The sequence below is a fragment of the Asparagus officinalis genome, chromosome 5 (assembly GCF_001876935.1).
Source record: "Asparagus officinalis chromosome 5, Aspof.V1, whole genome shotgun sequence".
Lineage (NCBI taxonomy): Eukaryota > Viridiplantae > Streptophyta > Magnoliopsida > Asparagales > Asparagaceae > Asparagus > Asparagus officinalis.
Window position 1 is genome coordinate 120967835 of NC_033798.1, and position 27728 is coordinate 120995562.

The following is a 27728-nucleotide window of genomic DNA, read 5'->3' on the forward strand; positions in this document are numbered from 1 at the left end:
GCCTCCACCACCACTACCCCATCCCCATCCATACCCACCACTGTCTCCACCTCCTACGCCACCGCCGTTGCCACTCTGGTGACCGTAATCCTCAACCTGAACGTCACCAACCACCTCAGAGACTGTTGAATTAGTCACATTTTTGTGGACTTTTCTTGCTGCAGAGACATCCAGAAGAAGAAACAGAGTGATTGCAGCAATCAAAACACAAGTACTTCTCTGTGAGAAGAGGGCCATATTAGCTTTGATTTGCTCGCAGTTTGAAGAAGTCATGTTCAAATTGGCCGGCTTCTTATACTATTTTTGGTGGTGGTGATAATCATGGTGACAGCTTGGGATAGAGAGAGAGGGAGGGAGGGAGGGAGGATGAAAATGGTGGTTGTTATCGTGGAGGTAATCAAGAACTCCTTGCTTGCTTTGCACTCCTAGGTATAACAAAATTTCAGCCATTGCTTTATGAGTTGTTCATGGCCCCATTGTTGATCAACTAGCATGCTTGTTGGTTATGCGATGTTTCTCTCTCAAGACTCCAACAGTACCCCGTTTGATCCGAAGATTGATCGCTCAGTAGTTGACAGAGGCCGGTAAGCTTTTTATTTCACTTGAGTTTAGCGTCAGCTTTCACACTGGCTCTCGTCTGCCCTAATAATTTAATGATGATTAATTCGATATCTCTAGTGGACTAAGGAAGCATGCGCAGTACCCTGCAGCGTAGAGAAGTACACCATTTCATTTTGTTGGTAAGATGATTAGATTGGATAACCAAAAGTAATTCCAAGTGTAATACGGATTGATGGCCTTCGTTTAGAGAAAAAAAGGGTTATATTATCTTGGTATCGCCACAATAACCGTTGTTGAATTGAAAGGATACCGGAGTGGTCTTGGCGAGTTCTGTCCTGTATTACCTGAAGGAAGACAAAGGGTGGAAGCTGACTCTAAAGTTAATATTCAGGCGGTCGTAGAATGTGCTGAGCTTAATTATTACTGTCTTGATCTTGACCGAGGACGTCTGTGCTATTCTTACTTCTCTGCAATCGACTAAAGTTTCTTACATCTACGGAGAGAAGGCAATAAATCTCCTAGTCTTGTGACAAATTTTGCTAGAACTCACTGTTGGATTTAATCTAATAAATCTATTTGTGGGCACATATGATTAATAAATGTGTATTGCTATCTTTCAGGATAACCCACTAAAGTGATCAATTAAGTTGAGTTAATTTGGTATTTAAATAAGTCATGGGGTTATATGTGCAGATACCAGGTTGTAATTGTAATTTATTGAGGGGCTAAATTACAAAAGTACAACATCTATAAATAAGGGGTTATGGTCCCTAACCTATGGTTACATTCTCTAATTCTCTACACCCCCATCTAGCTAGAGAAATTCGGTTTTAGAGAGAACCCTAAGGTTAGAAGATCCAACACCCAAAATCAAGATCAAGCAATGGATTCAGGTATAAGCTTCCGCTCTTTTAGATCCTTGTTAATCTCTTTGAATTAATCATGGCTATATGGTTTTAGATCTCAAGTTTTATGATGTAGATCTACCAAGTGGTATCAGAGCCACCTTGATTAATTCTTAGGGATTTAAGTTCTATTGGATTTTTGATCTTAAATCTCTGGTTAAAGATTCAAATTTTTTGGGTTCGGATGAACAGTAATTTTTTTTGGGTTCGGATGAACAGTAAAATTTTTTGGGTTCGGACGAACAGTAAAATTTTTTGTTCGGATGAACAGTAACGAAAAGTTTTTCGGATGAACAGTAACTGAAAAAATCGCCGGTGAACAGTAACTTTTTGGAATTTTTTGGATTTTTCTTTGATTTTTCCTTCAATTTTTTCCAATTCTGGATCTGTTTTGAAAATAAAAATCAAAGTTTTTGTGTTTGACGGCGGCGGTTTCAGTTTGAAACCCTAAGGGTTCATGGCGAAAATCAAGGAGGTGGTTACCTCAAACGAACCTCGCGTTCGTTCAATTTTAACCGAGCTTCGCGCTCAACGAACCTTGCGTTCGTTCTAAGGTGAACCTCGCGTTCAACTAAGGTGAGCGTCAAGCTCAATTTCAACGAACCTCGCGTTCGTTCTAAGGTGAACCTCGCGTTCAACTAAGGTGAGCGTCAAGCTCAATTTTAACGAACCTCGCGTTCGTTCTAAGGTGAACCTCGCGTTCAACTCAGGTGAGCGTCAAGCTCAATTTTAACGAACCTCGCGTTCGTTCTAAGGTGAACCTCGCGTTCAACTCAGGTGAGCGTCAAGCTCAATTTTAACGAACCTCGCGTTCGTTCTAAGGTGAACCTCGCGTTCAACTCAGGTGAGCGTCAAGCTCAATTTTTTAACGAACCTCGCGTTCGTTCTTCAGACGAACCTCGCGTTCGTACTTCAGACGAACCTCGCGTTCGTACTTCAGACGAACCTCGCGTTCGTACTTCAGACGAACCTCGCGTTCGTACTTCAGACGAACCTCGCGTTCGTGCTTCAGTCGAGCCTCGCGTTCGAACTTCAGACGAACCTCGCGTTCGTTCTTCAGACGAACCTCGCGTTCGTACTTCAGACGAACCTCGCGTTCGTACTTCAGACGAACCTCGCGTTCGTACTTCAGTCGAGCCTCGCGTTCGAGCTTCAGACGAATCTCACGAGCCTCGCGTTCGAGCTTCAGACGAATCTCGCGTTCGTGCTTCAGTCGAACCTCGCGTTCGTGCTTCAGACGAACCTCGCGTTCGTACTTCAGACGAACCTCGCGTTCGTACTTCAGTTGAACCTCGCGTTCATTTTTTTTAACGAACCTCGCGTTCGTTCCCAAGTTGAACCTCGCGTTCTTTTATCAAACGAACCTCGCGTTCGTTCATTTTCAGACGAACCTCGCGTTCGTGCTTAAGTGAGTCTCGTACTCAATACAGTCGAACCTCGCGTTCGAAGTTAAGGGAACTTCGTGTTCATTATGGTTAAGCCTCGGCTTTTCATGGGTCCACTTTGGTATACTTAATTTATTCAATTAAGTTATGGGCCCTAATTAAGCTGTGAGACCCCAATTAAGTTTTTGGAAATTCAGTTGATTTAAATTAAAACTTTTTAATTTAAATCTAATTTGGTTTTTAATCAATTATTTAATTCAAATATTATGACACTAAGGTATTAAGGTTGTCTCTCACTCCAATTGATTAATTGAAACAAGAAGTTGCCAAAGTAACCTCTCTTGTGTAGATTGTTCATGAGGAATGTGAGATGTTTGTGTGTATGCTTTCGTGTAAATATTTAATCGGCCCAAAGGAAGGTTAATATTTATTTAGACTGTATACACATCTGCGATGATAAGCGTGTGACAATTATAAGGTTTACATGTGAATAATGAATCGATCCAAAGATAGTTTCATTATTTGACATGAGTTATTGTCAATGTTTGATCATTGCAACAAGGTATCACTTACAAGTTAATATTACTGTCCAAAGACTTGATATTAATGTTGTGCCGGTATCTTGGATGGGGATTGTCATTATTTGAATTTTATTGATTATGGTTATTGATGTGAGCATTTTTGTTTTATTTCAGCTAATGCATCTGCTGCAACAATTTCTGCTAACATCAACTCAATTCCCATGCTAAATGGGACAAACTTCAAGGTTTGGAAAGAGAACATATTAATTGTTCTTGGCTGCATGGATCTTGACTATGCATTAAGAACTGAACAACCCCAACCTCTCAATGCGGATAGCACTCCTGATGCAAAGAAGGAGCATGAGAAGTGGGAGCGTTCAAATCGCATGAGTCTTATGATCATTAAGCGCGGCGTTCCGGAAGCCTTCAGGGGCATAGAATCCGAAGGGATTACTAAGGCTAAAGATTTCCTTGCCGAAATTGAGAAGCGTTTTGCGAAAAACGATAAGGTAGAAACAAGCACGCTTTTAGCTCGCTTGATTTCAATGAAGTATAAGGGCAAAGGAAATATCAGGGAGTACATTATGGAAATGTCTCATATTGCTTCAAAGCTTAAGGCACTTAAACTCGATCTTTGTGACGAGTTATTAGTGCATCTGGTTTTGTTGTCTCTTCCTGCACAGTTTAACCAATTTAAGGTCAGTTATAACTGTCAAAAGGAGAAATGGACTCTAAATGAGCTCATTTCATACTGTGTGCAAGAAGAAGACAGGTTGAAGCAAGATAAGACAGAAAGTGCTCATTTGGCCTATGCCTCTAAGGATAAGGGCAAGAAAAGGAAGAATGATAAGGAAGCTGCTAAGGGTCCAGTTGAGAAGAAACAACATAAGGATAATCAGGGTTGTTTCTTCTGTAAGAAGCCTGGACATGTAAAGAAGGACTGTACAAAATATCACGCCTGGCGTGATAATAAGGGTACGTTCCTTGCTTTGGTCTGTTCTGAGGTTAATTTAGCTTCAGTACCTAGAAACACTTGGTGGTTAGACTCTGGTGCTACTACTCACATAAGTGTTTCTATGCAGGGTTGCCTGAGCTACCGAAAGCCAAGTGATGTTGAAAGACACATCTTTGTGGGCGACGGACAATCGGTAGATGTGGAAGCAATTGGGCACTTTAGGTTGTTGTTAGGAACTGGTTATTATTTGGATTTAAAAGATACTTTTGTAGTACCGTCTTTTAGACGGAATTTGGTTTCTGTTTCTGTATTGGACAAATCAGGTTATTCTTGTTCATTTGGAAACAGTCAATTCAGTTTATCTTTTAATTCAAATGTTGTGGGAACCGGTTACTTGAGTATTTATGACAACCTATATTTGCTTGATACAATTGCTTCTTACAATGAATCCTTGCATGTGGAATCACGTGGTACTAAGCGTAAATTAAATAAGGAAAATTCGGCGACATTATGGCATAAGCGCTTAGGTCATATCTCAAAAGGTAGAGTTGAGCGTCTTGTGTCTGATGGCATTTTGGATTCCCTTGATTTTTCGGACTTCGACGTATGTGTTGAATGTATCAAGGGAAAACAGACCAAAGTGAAGAGATTAGGTGCCAACAGATCTTCGGATGTCTTAGAATTGATACATACGGATATTTGTGGGCCATTCCCTACGGAATCCTGGAATGGTCAACAATATTTTATATCATTCATAGACGATTACTCACGTTATGGGCACCTATATCTTATTCATGAAAAATCTGAGTCTCTGGACATGTTCAAAGCCTATAAAGCTGAAGTTGAGAATCAACTCAACAGAAGAATTAAAACCGTCAGATCTGATCGTGGTGGTGAGTACTACGGTAGATATGATGGTTCAGGTGAACAACGTCCAGGACCATTTGCTAGATACCTAGAGGAATGCGGTATCGTCCCACAGTACACTATGCCGGGTTCACCTAGCATGAATGGTGTAGCTGAAAGACGAAACAGGACTCTTAAGGATATGGTAAGAAGTATGATTGCTCATTCTTCTTTACCAGAGTCACTCTGGGGAGAAGCACTTAAGACAGCAGCTTACATTCTGAATAGAGTACCAAGTAAAGCAGTTGCTAAAACACCTTATGAGCTTTGGACTGGTCGAAAGCCCAGTTTAAAGCATTTACATATTTGGGGATGTCCAGCTGAGGCAAGGCCTTATAGGCCAAATGAAAAGAAATTGGACTCCAAAACAGTTAGCAGCTACTTTATTGGGTACCCTGATCGCTCTAGGGGCTATAAGTTTTATGATCCCACTATAAGGAATATTTTTGAGACGGGAACAGCAACATTCTTTGAGGATGTTGAGTTTGGGGGGAGAAATAAGGTTAGAGACATTAGTTTTGAGGAGGAATTGGCTTCAGATCCAATCCATACAGTTACTTTTGACAATATTCAGGTTCCTATACCTGTTGTTGCTCAAGAAGTAAATCCGGAACCTCAAGATGATAATGTTGAACAACTCCCTGTTCCAGAAGAACAAACTCAACAACCTCAAGAACCAGTGCCATTAAGGAGATCCACGAGAGAAAGGAGAAATGCTATTCCGGATGATTATATTGTATTTCTCCAAGAACATGAGGAAAGTAGTGGAATGTTAGAAGATGATCCAATCAACTTCTCTCAGGCCATGAAAAGTTCTAACTCTCAACAGTGGATTGATGCCATGAATGAAGAGTATAAGTCTATGCAAGACAATAAGGTTTGGGAACTTGTCCCATTGCCAGAAGGTGCAAAACCAATTGGTTGTAAATGGATTTTTAAAACCAAGCGGGATGCAAACGGTAATGTGGAGAGGTATAAGGCGCGTCTTGTGGCTAAAGGCTATACTCAAAAGGAAGGCATTGATTATACAGAGACTTTCTCTCCGGTTTCATCGAAAGACTCTTTCAGAATAATCATGGCACTTGTTGCTCATTATGATCTTGAGTTACATCAGATGGATGTTAAGACTGCATTTCTCAATGGAGACATTGATGAGATGATTTATATGGTGCAACCAGAAAACTTTGTGTCAGGAGACCCAAAGAATATGGTTTGCAAATTAAGGAAATCCATCTATGGACTCAAGCAAGCTCCTCGTCAATGGTATCATAAGTTTCAACAAATAGTTATCTCGTTCGGTTTTGAGATGAACATTGTTGATGACTGTGTATATCACAAGTTCAGTGGGAGTAAGTATATTTTTCTGGTTCTGTATGTGGATGACATCTTGCTTGCCACTAATGATATAGGCATGTTGCACGAAACCAAGAGATTTCTATCAAAGAATTTTGAGATGAAAGATCTTGGGGACGCCTCTTTTATATTAGGGATCCAGATACATCGAGATCGCTCTCGGGGTATTCTTGGATTATCACAAAAGAGCTATATCGATAAGGTACTTAAAAGGTTTGGCATGCAAGATTGCAGACCAGGTGACACCCCTGTTGCTAAAGGAGACAAGTTTAGTCTCAATCAGTGCCCTAAAGGTAACCTTGAAATTCAGGAAATGCAGAAGATTCCTTATGCTTCGGCTGTAGGAAGTCTAATGTATGCTCAGGTATGTACGCGTCCGGATATTGCGTACATTGTTGGGATGTTAGGCAGATACTTAAGCAACCCTGGTATGGATCATTGGATAGCAGTCAAAAGGGTTATGAGGTATCTTCAGAAAACAAAAGATTACATGCTCACATACAGAAAATCAGAGAAATTAGAGGTCATTGGGTATTCGGACTCTGATTTTGCTGGATGCCAAGATAGCAGGAAGTCTACATCAGGCTACATTTATATGTTAGCAGGAGGAGCTATATCATGGAAAAGTGTCAAACAAACACTAGTAGCTTCCTCCACTATGGCAGCAGAATTTGTAGCTTGCTATGAGGCATCCAATCAGGGAATATGGCTGCGAAATTTTGTCACGGGACTGCGCATTTTGGAAAATGTTGAAAGACCACTAAGGTTATATTGTGACAATAAATCTGCAGTAATGTATTCCAATAACAACAGGAGCTCAACTAAGTCAAAACATATTGACATTAAGTTCCTGGTTGTGAAAGAAAGGGTACAGAGTGGACAGATATCCATAGAGCACATTGGGACAAACTCCATGATAGCTGATCCTCTTACTAAGGGATTGCCACCTAAGGTCTTTCATGAGCATACTGCTCATATGGGTGTGGTATTATTTGAGGATATTATGTTTTAGTGGGAGTTTGTATTTGTGGTGCTTTATGTTTGTTTGTATTGTCTGATCAGAATAAAGTTTTCAGTTAAGACACTCTGTTACATTATGTTTGGTTTTGACCTCACTAAGGAGGACCAGTTGAAAATAGACATGTACTGATCACATTGCATGTAATTTTCATGCTGCACATCCATGATTGATCTATGTCGTTTGATTGTATTGGTATATGTGACCATTGATGGGTCGAGTCACGATAAATGTGACGAAGGCCGCTTTGATCCTATATTGATATAGTCAATGGACGAGATTGTTCGGAAATACCATTTCAGTGATAGCAATTTTTGAGCTCATAAGGTTATACACAGTTTAAGGAATCATATGGTGCCCAAGTGGGAGATTGTTGGATTTAATCTAATAAATCTATTTGTGGGCACATATGATTAATAAATGTGTATTGCTATCTTTCAGGATAACCCACTAAAGTAATCAATTAAGTTGGGTTAATTTGGTATTTAAATAAGTCATGGGGTTATATGTGCAGATACCAGGTTGTAATTGTAATTTATTGAGGGGCTAAATTACAAAAGTACAACATCTATAAATAAGGGGTTATGGTCCCTAACCTAGGGTTACATTCTCTAATTCTCTACACCCCCATCTAGCTAGAGAAATTCGGTTTTAGAGAGAACCCTAAGGTTAGAAGATCCAACACCCAAAATCAAGATCAAGCAATGGATTCAGGTATAAGCTTCCGCTCTTTTAGATCCTTGTTAATCTCTTTGAATTAATCATGGCTATATGGTTTTAGATCTCAAGTTTTATGATGTAGATCTACCAAGTGGTATCAGAGCCACCTTGATTAATTCTTAGGGATTTAAGTTCTATTGGGTTTTTGATCTTAAATCTCTGGTTAAAGATTCAAATTTTTTGGGTTCGGATGAACAGTAATTTTTTTTGGGTTAACAGTAATTTTTTTTTTGGGTTCGGATGAACAGTAAAATTTTTTGGGTTCGGATGAACAATAAAAATTTTTGTTCGGATGAACAGTAAAAATTTTGCTAGAACTCACCGGAAACTTTTTCCCCTTTGGTAGATAGAGATGTCAGGAGAGCTTCATGAGATTACGCAGTTGATATCTGAGGTGTCTGAGATTTTGAGGAAAAAAACCACTAGAGTTGCATCTTTTAGCTTCGATATACTCAAGTTATATTTTGACATTGCTAATCGAAAGTTTTCAAATTGACGTTAATTAATTTGATGTAGCGCGGAAGAGATAACCTTAGAATCCAGTAAGGGGTGTTCTCTGAATCCACAAAGAATGATCTCTGAATCCACAAAGAAATTATTAAAAAAAAAATTTATTAATGGAAAGTTATGCCTCTAGGGTTTACAATACTCTGCTTAAATAGAAAATAAATAAGACTCCTACTATGACTCAAATTTTACCAAAAATAAAAATAACAAAACTCTTCTAAAAGACTCCCTAGGATTATGAAAGTAAATTGGTCAAATTTGGAATCAAATCGGAGCTTCCTAATCAAAACAGACTCCTAAAACATTACCTAAAATAGTAAAAACTAATAAAAACGTTGATATCTCTCAATCCAGAGAGAAATTTAGCGAAGCGGACGGTGGAAAAACTGAACATCGGTGGGTTTGGTTGACTCCGTATCGAGAAATACGCGATTTACATGTATAATTTGTCTAATTCCGACTTACGATTTGAGAGATATGACTCGTTCTTCATTGCAAGTTATCTTCCTTGACTAGGTCCGCGTTTGGGCTTGTGTCGGCCCCGCTTCTCCATAAATATGTCCGCAGTGTGTTCTATATCAGTCTTTCCTGCTTGAAAAGAGCTCGACCCTAAGCTTATATTTGCATAAAGATTTGTTCCTTCTGACGGATAAAACTCAAACAAATCTGCAACATTAAAACTAGGAGAAATAATCTTTTTTAGTATTTTGTATAGGCCATATTTTTTATTCTTCAGCTTGTTGTAGGTGCTTACTGGAAAACGCTCTTTTCGTAGAGACACCATCACCATGTCTCCCTCCTCAAACACCTTCTTCCTCCTGTGTCGGCCAGCACCCGCTTTATATTTAGCATTATATTTTTCTATCTTCTTCTCCACTTCCTATTGGATAGCACGTATCTTCTCATCCATATGATCTACAGGAATACTTTGTCCTGGAAGCTTAGGTAGTGCAACTAGATCAAGATAATGGTTCAGAAGCCTTCCGTATACAATCTGTAAGGGAGCTCTACTTGTGGTTCGATTCTCCATACAGTTATAAATAAATTCATCATGTTCCAGAGCAACACCCACTGCTTTAGACAATTACCAGAGATGGATCTGAGAATGTTATCGAGAGTGTGATTTACTACTTCAGTTTGACCGTCCGTTTGAGGTTGGTAAGCAGTACTGAATTTAAGTGAAGTATTGAATCGCTGCCACAAAGTCCTCCAAATGTGGGATAAGAACATAGAATCATGATTAGAGGTGATGGACTTTGGCACCCCATGAAGACGTACTGTCTCCCGGAAGAAAAGATTGGCAATGTCGCTAGCATCTACTATTTTCTTACATAGAATAAAATGTGACATCTTTGAAAATCTGTCAACCACAACAAAAATATAATCCATACCTCGTTGGGTTCTAGGGAGTCCCAACACAAAATCCATTGCAATATTGTGCTACGACGTATCAGGAACATGTAAGGGTGTATACAATCCCGTATTTTGGGATTGTCCTTTAGTAACTTGACAAACTGGACAATGCCACACATATTTTCTGTCCCTTTCTTAAGCCGAGGCCAATAATATCTCTCTTCAAATGAAGCAATCGTCTTATCATGCCCAAAATGTCCTCCTACCCGGCAGCATGAAGGTCTCGTATTATCTACTCTCTTAGTGAATTCTGGGGTATGCACAACTGATCTCCATGAAATAAATAACCATCTTGGATATGAAAACCTCTGAATAACTGATTTTGTTGGTTGTCTTTCCAAATCTCCTTAAAGACTTTGTCTTCTGCATAGTTCTCCTTTAATATTCAAATCTAGTCACTTCTGCCTGCAAAGTCATCAACAGACCAGCTCTCCGACTGAGTGCATCTGCAACCTTATTTTGCTGCCCAGACTTGTGCTTCAAAATAAAGGTGAAACACAGTAAAAATGCAATCCAACGAGCATGCATACGATTGATGGTAGTCTGATTATTGATGGACTTTAAAGCCTGATGGTCGGTATTAAGCAGAAACTCTCGCAAGATCAAATAGTACTCCCGATGCTTCAAATACTGGACTATGATATACAACTCTAGCGCATATGTGATCCATTTCTATCGAGCTTTGCTGAGTTTCCTGCTATAGAAAACAACTTGATGCCCTTCTCGGGATAGAACACCACCAATTCCTATGATGGACGCATCATAATCAACTTCAAACAACTTTTAAAAATCTAAAAGTGCAAGCACTTGTGTTGTGGATAACTTCTCTTTGATTAGTGCAAAGTTACGGTCTGCATATTCCCCCCAATTAAACTTGCCTTTCTTCACGCACTCAGTGATAGGCGCCACAATGTTGCAGAAATTTTCGACAAATCTCCTGTAGAAAGTTGCTAGACTATGAAAGCTACGAACTTCGCTGACAGTCTTTGGCGTAGACCAATCTCGAATAGCACACACTTTTCCTTCATCAACATGGATGCCCTCTACACTAACGACAAAGCCCAAGAATAATAGGCTACTGATCATGAAGTTGCACTTCTTCAGATTGATGTACAGCTTGTTCTTCTATAAAGCTGTTAGTACCTCTCTCAAGTGGTCCAGATGCACGGACTCATTTTGGCTATAAATCAAGATATCATGGAAATAAACTATAACGAACTTGCTGATAAAGGATTTTAATACCCGATTCATCAAACACATGAAAGTGTTAGGAGAATTAGAAAGGCCAAAAGGCATGACCAACCATTCATACAGGCCTTCTCTTGTCTTGAAGGTAGTATTCCACTCATCTCCTTTTCTAATCCAAATCTGATGATAACCACTTCTGAGATTAATTTTGGAGAACAATTTTAATCGAGGCAACATATCTAGCATGTCTTCCAGGTGAGGGATAAGAAATTAATACTTCACGGTAATCTTATTGATAGCCCTAATATCCACGCACATACGTCACTCTTAGTTCTTCTTTGGAACAAGTAAGGCCGACATAGCACACAGACTCATGCTGGATTGAATAAGACCTTTCTAGATAAGCCCGTCCACTTGTTTCTGCAAGATCTCCCCTTCTTTTGGGCTCATCCGATAGTGCGGCAAGTTTGATAAGCGTGATCCAGGTACGAAATCAATCTGATGTTGAACGTCTCGAAGCATTGGTAATTCAAAAGGGAGTTCGTCAGGCATAACTGTGTCAAATTATTACAAGAGGGTCTGTACTTCAAGTGAATTTTTGGTGAAGGCAAAATCCTTATTTCCTGATACAACAAGAGCATAAACCTCGTCAGACTGTTTCAATCTTTTATAAAATCTTTATTGTCAACGACCAAGAAAGTCTTTTTTCAGTAACATCTGTTTTGATTGGCTCATTCTCCGTAAGAGGCATGAGCACAACTCGGCGACCATCATTCTTAAATATAAAAACATTATCCTTTCCCCTGTGCGTAGCATCAATATCAAACCACCATGGTCTACCTAACAACATATGACAAGCATCGATCTCAACTACATGACACAATGCCTCATCAACATAATTGCGGTCAATAGAAAAAGACACCCGACACACCTCGTCAACCTGCACATCGTTACCCTTACGAATCCAACCGATCTTGTAGGTAGTAGGATGTTTCTCGGTCTTCAAACCTAATTTCTCTACTATTATTTGAGAGACAATATTCTCGCTACTGCCACTAGTAATGATAAGATTACAAGTTTTTTGTTTCATGGTTCACCTAGTGCGGACGATATTATGCCTCTGTGGTGGTTCTTTTGTCTTTAGAGCTAATAATAGTCGTCACACAACATACGAGAGTTAATCCCCATCATCAGGATCCACCCCATCACCTCCATAGCCTTCAGCATCATCTTGGTCTATATCCTCCTCTTCATGACCCACCATATTCACAACACTTCTTTTAAGGTACTGATTGAATTGATGACCAATTTGACCACATCTATAGCACTTGATTGGATCAGGTTTGGCATATGGATTCGAAGGTGTAGTCTTCTTTGCTGTTTTTGTCGTTGATCATGTACCTTTCTCAGGTGTAGCATCTTGATCAGAAGCAATTTGAGAATGTTGTTCCCACCACGATTAAAGCTCGTGCGCGACCCGTCAGTAGTTGTCCACGATCCTCTATTATTCTGTCTAATTTGTCGCTCCACCTTTTCAGCTAGGCTAACTATGTCTGCCAAAGAATATGTCTGCTGCAAAGATACATGATCCTGAATTGCTATCCTCAATCCCTAGGTATATCAAGACATCTGTTGGGCCTTGTTCTCATTTAAATTATTGTGGGATGACAGCCAATAAAACTCCTGCGTGTACTCATCAACTATTCTCCCCCCTTATTTGTAATTCTAATATTGTCCAAACAAGACTTGTTCATAATCACCTAGTAAGAAATGAGCTTTTAATAATTTCTTCATATTCTCCCATCTATTGACTTTCAGCTTTCCTTGACGGGATCGATTCATGCATACTAATTCCCACCAAGCTGATACTCCACCTTTAAGTCGGTATGCCACTAACTTAACCTTACTCTCATATGGGATCTCTATATACTCGAAGAACCTCTCCACCTCTGCAACCCAATCAAGAAATTCTTCGATATGAAGTTGCCCGTTAAAAGATGGCAGATCCATATTCATTTTGAACCTTCCAGCATCATAATTATCCCTTTGTCGGTGGTCTCTGTGATCATCTGTGGTGTGGGGCTTCATAGTTGTCGTCATCGTTGTTGAATTCATCATGTGGAGTCAGATCATGTCGCTGACGACCATTAATGTGGTTTTGAACTCCCACAGTGTTCAGACGCTCCATTGCTGACGCAAGTCACTCTATGGCAGTCTTCATCTGATTAACATCGACCTTCAACTCATCGAACTTAGTTCGAGAAATAGGGGCTTTATTGTCTACCATCCGATCGGAAAATAAGGCTCTGATACCAATTGACACAGCATGGAAAGTGATAACCTCGGAGTCCACCAATGAGTGTTCTCTAAATCCACAAAGAAAGATCTCTGAATCCACGAAGAACTTTAAATTCATAAAGAAAATATTAAAAGAGAAATTTTATTGATGAAAAGTTATGTCTCTAGGGCTTACAATACTCTGCTTAAATAAAATATAAACAAAACTCCTAGTATGACTCAAACTTTACCAAAAATAGAAATAACAAAACTCTTCCTAAAAGAATCCTTAGGATTAGGAAAGTAAATCGGGCAAATTTGGAATCAAATCAGATTTGCTTCTTAATCAAAACAGACTCATAAAACATTACCTAAAATAGTAAAAAAACTGATAAAAAGGCTAATATCTCTCAATATGGAGGGAATTTAGTGAAGTGGACGGCGGCAAACCAAACATCAGTGGGTTTGGTTGACTCCGTATCAAGAAAATATGCGATTTACATATATAATTCGTCCAATTCCAACTTAGGGTTTGAGAGATATGACCCGTTCTTCGTTGCACGTTATTTTCCTCGACCGGGTCCGCGTTTGGACTTGTGTCGACCCCGCTTCTCCATAAATATATCCGAAGTGTTCTACATCAAATTTGATACCTGAAAAAGGAACTTTGTTGTTCAGCTTAGCCAAACTCAAATACGTGAAATTTAGTAATGAAAATTGTTGCTCATTCACTTTTCTACATTGACATTCTTAATCAAAGTTATGGTTTTAAAGTACAAATATATCTAGGTTGAGGCAAGTAAAGGCTAAAGATGAACATCGAATAGAAATTTGTCCTAGAAGTCCACACTGGACCGAAATAATAAGTTTTCAGCAGTCATAATTGTGCTTATAATATACTAGCCAAGTCATGTGTTTGACAAATTCTTAAAATTAAATCGGATCGGTACAAGTCACGGTAGAGAGTATAGAACTAGTTTAGTATTGAATCGCCACCTTCGATTCAACTCTAAAACTAATTTAGAATATAACTAGGTCAGGATTGAATCTAGCCTAGCTTCTGGGTGATTGTCAACCACGGGTCCATGAAATTTTGGAGTTCCAACTTGACTCATGACTAGGATTGTTTACCGGGAACGGGTCGGGTTTACACCAAAGCGGTCTCAAACTTCGTATTCTGTACCGTCTAACCGATCCACCGCTGTCCAAAACAGGAGAAACCTCTGAGAGACCCAAAACTCTTCTCATTCCTTGAGAGGGAAAAGAAAAGGTTAGTCTCTTCGAAACCCTAATCCATTGCTTTCATTAATTATGAGATATTATTGTTTGTTCCCAGTCATTAATTTCATACGCGTTCTTTTGATCACAATCGGAGCGTTTCGATCTCTTCTGGCGTTCTTTTGATCCCCAAAACCCTAGTTGGTTTCGAGCTTTGTATATTTAGTGCAAACTTATGATTTGATCATCTCTATCATAATTTTTGAATTTTTTTTTCTCATGTATGATCAGTTGTAAATAGAATTGGGGATCTCAGGATCTATGGTCTCTTCAGTACTCTTCTAGATTTTCTCGAAAATCCTAGAAGGATTGGGGTTTATCCTGAGAAATTTAGGGTAAATTGAGCACTTTGTGCCCTTTAGGGTTACAGCATTAATTTGGTACTTGTGATTCAATCATTTCTTAGCTTCGACATTACCTACTCAGTTGTTGCTTTCAAAATTCAAAAGCCTCATACGTTTGGGCTCGGATTGCTATGCTACCTTCGAGTTAGGCTCTGGAATTAGTCCTTGCTCATCTTTACCTTTCTAGGTCGGTCAACGTTTTGATTGAAACTTTATGGCGCTTTTTTAACAATGTTTGTTTTACAGGATCTCACAGTAGTTAGGATTTGATCTATGGAAGGAAACTGCAAAATAGTTTGATCTATTAGTTTTCCTAGTATCCTTTTTTAGGTGCTTTATGTTGAAATTTGTTTGTATCTTCTGCTTCTTATTTGGCTTACAACTTTTACCTGTTTAGCTTTTAATGTTCTTTTTAGCTGGGACGTGGTCAAGGGGATTAATTGATCTAAAAGGATTAATAATTCCTCACCCCGTGAGTTTTTCATTAAAATCTTTGTACTTAAAAGGAAGTGTTAGAATATTTTGGTAGGCTTTAACCATTCCATAGTGGTTAAGAGATGCTCACAGGGACACATTTTGTTTTGTTGTTGCAAAGAAGAGTTAAAACAACAGAACCTGTGGATCTGGGTTCTTTTAGGCTTTTTACATTTTGCTGTACAAAGTCAAATTACAGCCTTTGTTATGACTTAAAGACTTATTACCCAATAGGAGCTTGGCTAACCAATGTTAAATGTAGCATGCTGTTGTATGCAATTCACTTGTGCATATTGCGTAGACCATATACGTTGTTACTTGTCACACATGTGATATGGGTGATATGGGAGAGAAATAACAGTAAGAAATAAAGCGCTCTTGAGTTGCTTCTATCATAAACATGAAGCTTACCTAGGTAGTCTTTCTTCGAAATGTCAAAAGCCTCATAAATTTGGGAATCATTTGATGCATTTCATTCTAAATTTGGATATCCACTAATTTTTTACCAGCTTTTTTCGAGTAAATTAACAATTTTATTCACTCCCCATTGACTTGGTACATATCATGACTTAGGCATACCTAAGTCTACAAATAGTTTAGCAGATATTGCTTACAAAACTAGTAACAAACTAACAAAATCACAAAGTTTTCACCCATGCTTTATGCTCAGTAGGTACAGAGTGGTGCAAATTAATGGTGCGAATTTCTAACAAGAACAACAGCCTTGATTTTCTTTGTGATCTGCTGTGTGCTGCACTTCACATTTCTATAAATTCTCTCGTTGTGCTTCATTCGAATATAATAGAAAACAGTAGCAAATAAAGCAAGTTTTTTCACTCTCTTCACGTATGAGTTCCCCTTCAGATTGTTAGAGAACCAATCTATCAATTGCACCAAACACAATTCCATTTGAAACGCAACCAAACCATAATATGGTTCCAAATTTCAGCAGTATAAATGCATTCAAAGAACAGGTGAGAATGACTCTCTTGAGCCATCTCACAAAGCACATGCATATTAGTATTTATTAGGCCAAATATGCAGAGTCTTACTCTTACCTAAACAAGTCTCTGTAGCATAGCCAATCATAGAATTATTTAGCGTTTAGGGATATTAAGAGAACCCCAAACTGTATGATACCATTGAGAGACATTGAGGAGTTAGAAACCCTGTAAGCTTGAAATACTTTATATTGGTCATCAGGCATTAATAGTCCATCTATTAGATTAATAGATGATTGCATTAATAGACCCTCACTTGAGCATACTATCATTTCTAACTTTTAACACTTGCTTCCACATCCATGAATCATTCTATCTTATAGGCACAGTCCATAACCCTTGTGGTATATCTTTTTAAGCTAGTCTCATGTAACCATTTTATCCAACGCATGTCCTTCTTCATATGTATACGCCATAGAAGCTTCATAGCAGTAGCCTTGCTCCAAAGCCCTCAACCCTCCATCATTAACGCCTGACAAACAGATTCCCCCCCCCCCCCCCCCCAACCAAAAACAAAAAACAAAATTCTGCGCAATTCATCTAATTTGCAGAGGACTCTCTTTGGCAAAATATAGTTATTTGGCCAATAAACATGCACCCCAAATAAAACACTTTTAACAAGTTGCAGCCTTCCTGCATAAAATAGATGTTTAGTCCACCATCCTTGAATTTTCACTGCAATCTTGTGTACAAATGCATCACAATCAGTATATGAGAGTCTTTTACACACCAAAGGCACCCCAAGATATCTAATTGAAAATTTTGCTTCAGCATAACCAAGGGAATTGAGAATATCAGCTTTAGTATCAAGCTCAATGCCACCCAGAAAAACAGAGCATTTGGTAGGATTAAGTTGAAGCCCAGATGCACTAACAAACTCATGAAGACCATTTTGTATCAGTTTTTGCTCACTTTTAAATTTCTCTTTTCACCAGCAATTATATGGAAAATATAAGGTGATCTTTTTTTTTTAAATTTACAATGTGTTATGTAAGTTTTGGTTTAAGGAAGAAAACTACAAAAACAATGTGATGTATCCTCTCTCTCCTAATGAAAATTTTCATTTTGATTGCTTTGTTTAATTTGATTTCACTTTTAACATTTATATATCGCAATTTCTTTTTCTTTTTTTGTTGACAAAATGTCAAAAACTTTAACATGCTTGACAACCGAACTAACTTAAATATCTGTGAGTTGGGTTAGACGACAAATTGGTTGATGACGTTAGTCCATCTTGAAAGAGTTAAGTACTCCTCGTGCACCATGAGCTCGTGGATAGGAAGTTTGAGGGAAGAGTTCTAGTAATCATGTGATGTCTTTAACATGCTCAAAAGGGTCAAGAGATTTTTACATGAGAATGTATGGTTGGCTTGCCTCTTTGTTGTTGTAAATGATTGGAACTGCATATCCTTCAACCTGGTTTATTACATGCCTTACAATTTTGCAATATGAAAGTGAGTTAAACATTCTTAATCCATGCTATATCAAATAAGGAGTTTTATCTAACAAGACACAGGTTTTGAGTAGAAGTGCTTATATCACTGTGATTCTTCCATTGCAGTTTACGATCTTTATTGCTAGTAACCCTATAAAAGGTTCACTGGGACTAAAATTTGCTATTTCTTTAATCCTTTCCTCTTATTTATTATTATAATTAGTTTATCATTTGGCAGCCTTGATGTTAATTTTGGATCTCAAAATCCCTAATTTTCTATTCAATGCATTTTTGGTGTTTGGTTATATTTTATCTTTTACCCTCTCATAAATTGTAAGAAACTTAGGCTTTGATCAATTTGAAACTAAATTGAAATACGGGATCAGTTCAGTTTGAGATTAAGGATGTTGAGTTGCTATTTCTTGTATGTAAACATCAAACTGTATGTGCTTTTGTTTTCAGTTGTATTTCATTTTCACTTCAGAACTCCCCAGTGCCGGGAGATTCTTCTACTATGGTAATGCTTATCAGACAGTACTGTTTATTTGACACCCCTAGCTTAACTTTTGAAAGTTAAATTGTCTAATATAATATAACCATATGTTGTGGTTTTATGATTTTTATCTTATTTCCCCTCAATTTCCAATCATGGTTAGATTTTTTCCCCTTCAAGAGCAAAAAATTTATTTTGATTACTTGTGCATAGCATTTGTCCTTCCTACATTTAATCAGGTTTGGTTTAAATATCGGAGCAAAATCCTCGGAGCAAAATCCTTACTTATCAAGCTAAACAATTAATTATGTATCAGAGTGTACGAACAGTTTCAGTTCCAGTTTTGTGCTAAAACCTATCGGCAGTTGCACACAATTTTCGTTTAGATTTTTCTCTAAAACCCTATGAAGGCTAAGATATTTATCACTTCTAGCATATAAGTGATGTGTGGAATCATGGTTTAGCAGATTTACCATTTCAAATTGAAGTATGAAATCATGATTAGTAAATTACAAATGCTTATTGGATAACTTTGGAATTCATTAAGCCTAATTTTCTTATAAAACTAGTACATGATTGATATTTTCTTTTTTTTGCATGTGCTGTGCATGTGCTTGTCTGTGCGTGTTCACATGCGGGCCCTTACCAAATTCTGGAATGTAAATATTGATCTCTTCTGGAAAAAAATAGGATTTGGATTCTCTCAAGATTTCAAGTGCTGCTTCATCTTCTCTCGTTCTTTCTATGTCAGCAGACATTTAAATTTTGGTCTATTCTGTTCGTCCACTATCTACATCCACATTTTCACACCTTTGTTTAGGTGGCTATTAGTGTATGTTAATATAATTGTTGTGGTTAATCTCCTAACATTATGTTTGTTTATCGTGAAGGGTTTGGAAAAGATCTTGGTCCTTGTTTAAAAGTTTAAAATTGATGGCAGAACACTTAGCTTCAATATTTGGCACGGAGAAGGATCGGGTGAATTGCCCATTCTATTTCAAAATTGGGGCATGCCGCCACGGGGATCGGTGTTCTCGGCTCCACAACCGCCCAACAATCTCCCCCACCCTTCTCCTCTCCAACATGTACCAGCGCCCTGATAGTATCACGCCAGGCTTAGACCCCCAGGGACAGCCCATCGATCCTGCGAAGATTCAAGAACACTTTGAGGATTTTTATGAGGATATCTTTGAGGAGCTCAGTAAGTTTGGTGAGCTAGAGACCCTCAACATATGTGATAATCTCGCTGATCACATGGTTGGAAATGTTTACGCCCAGTTCAAGGAGGAGGACCAGGCAGCAGCAGCTCTCCAAGCTTTGCAAGGGAGATTTTATTCTGGTCGCCCAATAATCGCTGATTTCTCACCTGTTACCGACTTTCGAGAGGCGACTTGCCGGCAGTTTGAAGAGGATAGTTGTAACCGAGGAGGGTATTGCAATTTCATGCATGTGAAGCAAATTGGGAGAGAGCTAAGGAAGAAACTTTTTGGTCGATATCGTAGGTCCCACGGGCGACGAAGCCGGAGCAGGAGCCGGAGCCCACGTCACCGGAGGGATTATCGTGACAATGGAGATCATCGTGGGGGGAGTGGCCGGAGGAGCGGAGATAGGCATGGGAGGTATGGCAGTGATGGTGGTAGGCGGCGTCAAGATAGTCCTAGGAGGAGCCGGCCAGGGAGGGAAGTGAGGACGAAGAGCGAGGATAGAGCAGTGGAATAGGGAAAGGAAGAGAAGGGCGAATGAGTCTGTTGCTAACCTTCATATTTTGCCTCTTTTCTTTGAAAAGTGAAGGACTAGTGGAGGTTCTTATTTTGTGGTAGTTCTATGTGGTCCGAATACTGGGCTATAAATTTGGTGTCTTTTGAGTATTTGAATAGTTATTTGGATCTATGAAACATATATATTTATGTTTAGGGTACTTTTATGTTTTAACATTTATCTGATTGTACGTATCTTACGCTTTAAGACTTGTCTGTGTGTAATGGGTTGCATGTGTTAGTGGATCTTTTTGGTTGCCATAATTTTATGCAATATGCATGCCCTGGGAATTTTTGGGTCAAAACAATTTCTCTTTCTTTTAGCTATATATCTTGAGTTTGCATCATGTACTTACATGTCTGGCTTTTGATAATTCAATTTTTTTTCTAGAGCTTATTACCATTGTCAAATTATCATAAAGACAAATGTCTGTTATATTCACTTCATTACCACTGTCATAGGCTAGGTGTGCGTTGTACAAGAGCAAATTTTCCGCTTTTTACAAAATCCAGCTGCAAATCAATGAGAAGTATAGAAGCTTTATATTAGCAGAAGTTTGGAATATTAGCTGATGAAATTGTAAGAGAAGAAATGAAAGTTGCATGAAAACCCAAAAAAATATTAAATCCTTATATGGCATGAAGAAAAAGATCCCGTTCACCTTATAAACCTTTTTACTCTTGATGTATATGAAATAATATGGCAGGAAAAAACTTCCTTTCTGAGTTTGTTGATCTATCTCATTATGTCTTTCAAGTCTCCGAAAGTTTCAGGTTTCTTATGTTGACATGTATCCTCAATGTGCAAAAGTTCTGTACACACACACACACAGACGCAACAAGTTGGCTGTATTTGAGAGGCAGAATAAAGATGGTGACAAGAGAGACCTCATGTTTTTGAAAAGTAGACTAGAAAGTTAAGGTAACTTGATGGTGTTTACAATTTCATTGAGACCATGTACATGTACTAAAAGTTGGTCATGTTATTACTATAACCAATAATTCAAGTCAGGATATGTATAAGATGTTGTGTCCATTTTTCTGCATCATGCACTATGGGAAAAATTGCCAATATGTTACTGTGTTTGTCAATGGTATAGTATACTTCTGTATATTATTGTTCTTAGGCCAGTAGGTTTAACCGTGTAGGTGATCAAGCACTACCATTTGTTCAGTATTATAAGTAGAAGGTCTGTAAATCTTTTGACAAATATCTGCATATCTGCTTCTGTTTGTTGACTATATTATGGATGGTGGTGTAAGTCACAGCTTAAGGCCTCATGTTAGACATGCATTGTGTACCTTCTTTTTTGCAATTCTGTGGTAAAAGGGGCTCTAAAAATCCTTATAGAGCTAATTAAAATTCACCAGCCTGCTAAAGAAAGGGCATTCTGTGTCGCCATTGCTTGCAACTTTTATGCTGTATATAGTATGAGCAGAGCTTATGTCTACATTACTGCTATTTCAAGATTATATACAAATTACTTCCAAGTTTCATGATCTGCCTTCTCTTTTAGTGTGTAGTCTTTCATTAATACTAATTAGCTACACTTTTCTTTTAGTATATTTGTCCTCATGAGGTGCTTCCCATGGAAATGCTGTGTGGCTTCAGCTTTGAGATTAATGGCAGTTTTCTTAAAATCATATTTGCTCGAAGTTTCTGCATAGAACTTTCTTTTTTTGGATTGGTCTTGATTCTCTGCACTCTAAACCATAGCAGAAGAAATCTATGACAAAGTTACCCTCAGAGGTAAGTCTTGTTTTTTTCTTTTTTCTTTTTGTCTCACTGTTTTGCCCTCAATAATCTTATCAATAAACCTTTCTGCTGTTGTTTGGTAGGATAGGTCTCTTTCTAGAGTTGATTGGGAAGTCCAAAGGTGAAATCTGGCAAATGATCACCTGCGTTATACTTGCAGGGGAATCTGTAATTAGATTTCTTTATGCAGGGAAATTACGATCTATATCCTCCATAATTTACCCTTTCTTTCCGCAGGATGAATTATGATTACCCACCTCAGTTTGTAGCACTCTTGCAGTAGTAACTTGGTATTCAATCTCCTTTTGCAGGGTGACTTTGTTCAATACCCATCCCACTTTGAAATCTTCTAAAAGCGTTTAGTTTTTCTCATTTCATTGATGCAGGAAACTTTTTTTATCATTCAATTTCTTTCTGCAGGGAATTTTTTCCTGTCCTAAATGATTTTGTTCGGGAATTCAATCACTTCGTGCAGGGTGACTTTTGTTCAATATGCATCCTACTTCGAAATCTTAAAGCGCTTAGTTGTATCTTGCTGACGCTCATGCAGGAATTTTTTTTATCATTCAATTTCTTTCTGCAGGAAAAAATTTTCCGTCAATTATTTTGTTCGGGGATTCAATCTTCTTTGTGCAGGGTGATTTTTGTTCACTACCCATCCTTCTTTGAATTCTCTTAGAAGTGTTTAGTTTATCTCATCTACACTCATGCAGGAAACTTCTTTTATCATTCAATTTCTTTCTGCAGGGGAATTTTGATCTGCCATGGACTTTTTTTTGAACTGATGCATGCTAATTATATTATAAATATATAAAATGATTTATAAATAATATATTCAATGTACTGTATTATTTACTTTATTTTATTATATTTTTGTACATTGTAATATATTATATTAAATTAATTTATTTTAATATAATATGACATATTAATTACAGTATTAAACAAACTTATAATAAAAATATAGTAACAATACAATACAATATAATATGATGTTATAATATCATAATGTAATATGTTATATTAAATTAATTATTATTATACCGTATTTATAATCTAAATAATTATATTATTATTATAAAATATTAAATAGTATATTAACCAAAAATTATATAAATTAATTAGATTTATATTTATAATTGTAATATAATACAAAATAATATAATATATTATATTTATTATTTAGTACTGTTAAATATATTGCGATTATATTTTGGTATCTATAGTATTAATTATGTTGTATTATTAGACTATAATATAATACGATGTTATAATGTGTTATTATAATATATTTTGTTAAATTAATTTATTATTATATAATATATGTATTATATAATATTATTTGTGTTATTATTAATATAATATATAATTAATAGTATTTAAACATACTTATAAAAAATTTTTAGTGATTGTAAATAATCAGGTATATTGTGCTTTATAAATAAAATAATATATTATAATATTTTTAATTATAGTATTACTATACGCTTCAAAAAAATTATGTTACTATTATAAGATATTAAATATTATATCAAACAAATTGCATAAATTAATTTATATTAATCCTTCTCTTTTTCCGTCTTTGCTCCCTCTTTTTCCGTCGCCATAAAAACCCTGTTTACCTCTCCGACCTCCTCTCAGCTCTCTCAGTATCTCCATCTAAATCCTCAATTGACTTGTGCGATTACTAACGCACTGTGGGATTTTCATCGAAACAAAAGATGACGCGTACTCTCTCACCCCGTTCTCTTCTCTCCTCGTCGAATACTAAGATTCAACAAGCGTATCTAATTTCCCAATAGCGATGTTGGATCCTAATCCTATGAACACGTTTCAATACACGAGCACTTGGTCCAAAAGCGACGACGAGGCGACGCCGTTCTATATTCACCATGGATCGTAGTTTCTTTCTTTGAGGTCGCACGACGTGATCCTGAGTTTAACTAGGTTTTCAATGAAGGATTAATGGAGAGCAATGCTAAGTTTATCATTAGGGTTTTCATCAAGGAGCGTGGTTATTTGTTTGGAAAAAACGTTGGTGGAGGTTGGAGGTGGAACTGTAACTATGGCTATGGCGATCGCTGAGGCTTTTTCTGACTATGCATTGCAGAGTGCTGGATCTCCATCAAGTTGTGAGTTCAGTGAAGGACTAGAGTTGCATGCGTTGAGTTTATTGTCGGTGATATGTTTGTTTATGCTCCTTTTATTAATGTTATGCTGCTGCTCAAGGTAAACGTACTGCGAGGATGTTCAATATATAGTTTCTAAGCTAACTTTTTCCTATGAATCTGTTTTTGGAACTTCACAAAATAAGCTGGAAACTACCACTGAGAAAACTACCAAGTTCTGAAAAATAGCTTATAAGCTCCACCTAAATAAACTAGTTTTATGATCATTCATTCATTTTTTTATAAACTAATGAAGTGCACGTGCATTGCACGTGGGCGTACTTGTTTGATGTTGAAAATTTTGGATGTGGATCGTAAAATGATGAAGTGAATCAATGAAGAACTCTCAATTCATGTGCTTAAGCTGGTTCAGAATTTACCAATATTCATGGAACCTAAGTAAAGGACGTAACAAGATATTTGTGTGCTAGGACTTTTATGTAATTATATTGGCCAATAGCTGGAAGGACCTAAATATGTAGAGTAATGAGACAAAACAAGGGACCAATGTATATCATGTTTCAAATTTAATTAACTTATCAAAGTCTATGTTAATCATCGGCGTTTGAAGTTGAAACAAAACATACAAACACAGAGGATCGAATTTACTAAATAGCTAATATCAAACATGGATTAGTAGGGTGAAAAAAGATATAATCCTATGCATGACAAACTTAATCTGTAAATACAATAGCAATATTAAAAGATGTTTGAATATTATAGATGTGAGACTCATGTTTGCTCAACTTACACTAAGGTTCAAACTATTTAAGGAAATACTAATTAATAAAAGCTTTCCCAAACAAAGTTATTAAACTTAAAAGCCAAAATTGACATGATTGGATGATGGAGATATATCTTGCGAGCAGGGACTTGTCACTTGTTACAGTTCCGTGACAATTACAAGAGAGACTAATTATGTCATTCATATGCTTTTCATGAATCTCTATTTCACAACTTGGCACTAAATTATTGTCATTTTCATGAAAATCTATTCCATCTTTAATGTCATCAAAAGCACTTCATTTCTCTGAAGTAGAAGTCGGATGGTCAGAAGGAGAGGAAATAGAGAGAAATAAATGAAATATAAATAGCACATGTAAAAATGAGCTATTAATTAGAAGGTAAAAGAGAATGCTTAAGAAGATTCACTTTAACAATAAGGGTTTTATAATAAAAATATAAGAAGTTATTTTGGATGCATGTAAATATGAAGCTTGTTGTAGTATTTTTTTAGCTTTTTGTCTGAAATCATGGTAAGAGAATTTATTCTGCATTTCTAACTATATCATGAAAAGGTTAATACAATTAGCGCAATACATTACTAATCGTGCCCCTACTTCATGATATTAGCATCATAGATTTCTCTATTACAATATGTTTTCAAATTGCATCGTGAAATGTGTTTAGGGGGTTGAATTTCAAAAGCATTTAATCTAATAAGATATTAACATACATTGGTTCGTTTAGTCTTTTTATTATAATACATTTTGAAATTTGTGTTATACCAATGTCTCTTAAAAGAAAACTAATCGCCAAATTGACTATAGCAATTTAAATCATACCAAATTGACTCATTTCTACAATAACCAAGTTTTGAAACTCATTTTCAAAATTTTAATTGAATTATAGAAGAACATACCATGCTAACACACGTGCTTGAGCAAAGTTGATCCTCGAAAGAAGTCGACGTCTTATGCTCTACAAAAATTTTCATTCTAATCTAAGTGGAGTTCTGGTTGAGCTTTTCTTTTATAATTGTATGAATTTGGCTTAGTAGGTGTTATGGTGAGTGGAAGAAAATGTAAGAGCTAATTTATACATGAGAGATGATAGAAAATTATATACAGAGAAAATGAAAAAGGATGTTTGCTAGTTAATTGGGTTCATAGTTTATGTATTGATTCAAATTGAATTTTAAAAGTCTAGACTCTACATCTTATTATTATAATTATTTAATTATTTTATACTATTGTGTGACTGATTGGGAAGAAATTTATAGTCTTGAGCCCAAACTTTGGACTCATTAGCAGTTGGTGCTCAAAAGACCCAAAGCAATGAAGAATGTGGCACGTCATTCTCTAATTCTATCTTAGTTGGTCTCTACAGAACCGTGGTTCTCCCATGGCTTAAACTTTGATGCCCTCCAAAGTAGTCGTTTCAACTTCTTAGAGAGTAAAGTAGGTTGCAAAGCGCCCCCTGGTGCATCCCCACATGTAATTAAGGTAGCGCGAAAAGTGAACATTGACACCCTAAAATTCTATATGTAGATATAAGCACTTGCATGTAATGTTAGATTATAAACTATCGATAATAATTATATTCTTAATCAAATATTTTGGGGATGAGTAGGATGTGCATTTAATAAAGAGTTATGGATAGTTATTTAAGGATTAATTATAACTAATGATAAAATTGCAAATTATCAAAATTCAAAAGGGCAAAACAGGAAATCAAAAGTTTTGACATATGTATTCTCTTTTATAAATAGTATCTACTCATCTATACAAATGGGAGAATCCAAGATTCACTATTTATGCTACAGTAGCATTACTGCAGCAAACAGAATATTGGAAACTGTAGCATTTTTTTTAAAAACGTTGTAGCACATGGGAATATTGTAGCATTTTTAAAAAGCTGTAGCAGAGAAGGGAACTGTAGTAATCCAAAAAAATTACAAAATATTACCGAAGCATTAAAATCGGGATTAGTATAGCGAGAAAAAAATGATATGTCGTGCTTCACGACTAGTAGATATAAATAGATAGATATAGAAGTAAAAAACCACTAAAAGCAAGCATAGCTCAGATGCTTCTCAGTAACCCTCCTCCTATTACCACCACCTTCAAATGCAGCGCAAAATTTACTTTCTCGATCATAATTGTCTATTAACATCTAGATAATTATAATTCCTGGCAAATCTAAGACCTACTCCAATTCTCCGTAATCTACGCTCACTTCCACTTTTTATTTGAAACAAGTAATAAATTAATAATTGTCTACATATCGATAGATGACCGGCTGTGATTGGGGAAGTGCAGTATTCATCGTATTTTGACAGTGAAAATCTGTATCCATATTTGGCAAGGATACTTGCTCAATATATAACATTCACGTTGACGGATTTGATAGATCAAAAGGGTTACTTGCCAATCCAATAATAGGACACGAGAAGTTGTTCGCATGCCAAAAGTTTTAATGCATGTAACGAAAAAAAATGCAATTTACCATAATTTCCTGCTAAATATCTCTTTAAGGGGAGGTAAACAAGATTGGGTTACTGAGATTGGTTTCACTTTGACTAATTACCCAC

At 36.9% G+C, this 27728-nt stretch overlaps 1 pseudogene; it reads left to right on the forward strand.

Moving 5' to 3' along the window:
* On the forward strand, positions 14876-20755 carry LOC109840988 (annotated as a pseudogene).